General features: G+C 40.6%; 1 non-coding gene across 1 annotated transcript; it reads right to left on the reverse strand.

Annotated features, from left to right (window-relative positions):
* Positions 1 to 776: 776 nt before the first annotated feature.
* Positions 777 to 849, reverse strand: Trnaa-ugc. The gene has a single exon. It is a non-coding gene; the product is annotated as a tRNA-Ala (tRNA).
* Positions 850 to 2066: the final 1217 nt, after the last annotated feature.

Genomic DNA, 2066 nt, shown 5'->3' on the forward strand with positions numbered 1-2066 from the left:
ATAAAGTAACATTGAAACCCCGAGCATTGATCCTGGTACCACTCACATGCAAAGCGAGCGCTCTATCATTTGAGCTAGTTCCCCTTCTCAGTTTGGAAGTACTGACTATCCTAATGTTTTTAACAAAGTAAGAGACGACTGGAGAAAATAATTTGGACAACACGAGCATTGATCCCTGTATGCTCTTTCCATCCCCCTTCCCACCCCACATCTAAAGCTAGCGCTCTACGAACAATTTACCCTTTTCAGATAAACAATACGAAGTAGCTGCATAATATTTTCAGCAAAATTCAGAAAGGCCATAAAATAACATTGAAAACCCGGGCATTGATCACTTTACCTCTCTCACATGAAAAAGCGACCGCTCTACCATTTGAGCAAGTTCTTCTTCTTAGTTTGGAAATACTCAGTCTAGCCCTAATGTTTTTAACAAAGTAAGAGACGCCTGGAAAAAAAATTAATATGGAGAACCCGGGCATTGACCCCAGTATCTCTCACAAGTTAAGCGAGCGCGTTACGATTTGAGCTAGTTGACCCATTCTCAGTTAAACAATAAGGATTAGCTACATAATAACTTCGACAAAATTTAGAAAGACCAGGAAAAGTAACATGGAGAACCCTGGCATTGATCCCGGTACCTCTCACATGCAAAGCGAGCGCTCTACCATTTGAGCTAGTTCCCCTTCTAAGTTTGAAAAGTACTGACTAGCCCTTAACAAAGTAAAAGACGCTCTACTTTGTTTTCACGAAAGTAAGAGACGTGCAGGAGAAAATAATGGAGAACCCGGGCATTGATCCCGGTACCTCTCACATGCAAAGCGAGCGCTCTACCATTTGAGCTAGTTCCCCTTTTGAGTTTTGAAGTACTAACTAGCCTAATGTTTTCAAAAAAGTAACAGACGGCTGGAGAAAATAATTTGGACATCCAAAGTATTGATCTCGGTACCCACTTCCCTTCCCACCACCTGTAAAGCTGGCGCTCTACGAACAATTTCCACTTTTCAGGTAAACAATACGAAGTAGCTACATAATATTTTCAACAAAATTTAGAAAGGCAATAAAATAACATTGAAAACCTCAGGAAAAGTAACATGGAGAACCCGGGCATTGATCCCGGTACCTCTCACTGGAGAAAATAATTTGGACAACACGAGCATTGATCCCTGTATGCTCTTTCCATCCCCCTTCCCACCCCACCTGTAAAGCTAGCGCTCTACGAAGAATTTACCCTTTTCATATAAACAATACGAAGTAGCTGCATAATATTTTCAACAAAATTTGGAAAGGCCATGAAATAACATTGAAAACCCGGGCATTGACCCCTTTACCTCTCTCACATACAAAGCGAGCGCTCTACCATTTGAGCAAGTTCCTCTTCTAAGTTTGAAAAATACTCAGACTAGGCCTGTTTTTAACAAAGTAAGAGACGCCTGAAAAAAAAATTAATATGGAGAACCCGGGCATTGATCCCGGTACCTCTCAAATGCTAAGCGAGCGCTCTACCATTTGAGCTAGTTCCCCCTTTCTCAGTTAAACAATTCTGATTAGCTACATAATAACTTCGACAAAATTTAGAAAAACCAGAAAAAGTAACATAGAGAACCTGGGCATGATCGCGATACCTCTCACATGCAAAGCGAGCGCTCTACCATTTCAGCTGGTCCCTCTTCTAAGTTTGAAAAATACTGACTAGCCCTAATATTTTTAATAAAGTAAAAGACGCTCTACTTTATTTTCACAAAAGTAAGAGACGCGCTGGAGAAAATAATGGAGAACCCGGGCATTGATCCCGGTACCTCTCACATGCAAAGCGAGCGCTCTACCATTTGGGCTAGTTCCCCTTTTTCAATTTGGAAGTACTAACTAGCCTAATGTTTAAAAAAAAAAAACAGACGGCTAGAGAAAATAATTTGGACAACCCAAGTATTGATCTCGGTACCCACTTCCCTTCCCACCACCTTTAAAGCTGGCGCTCTACGAACAATTTCCACTTTTCAGATAAACAATACGAAGTAGCTACATTATATTTTTCAACAAAATTTAGAAAGAGACGCCTGAAAAAAAAA

This window comes from Anneissia japonica, unplaced genomic scaffold, assembly GCF_011630105.1.
Source record: "Anneissia japonica isolate Jap-2015-1 unplaced genomic scaffold, ASM1163010v1 scaffold234092_len2066_cov101, whole genome shotgun sequence".
NCBI classification, from domain to species: domain Eukaryota; kingdom Metazoa; phylum Echinodermata; class Crinoidea; order Comatulida; family Comatulidae; genus Anneissia; species Anneissia japonica.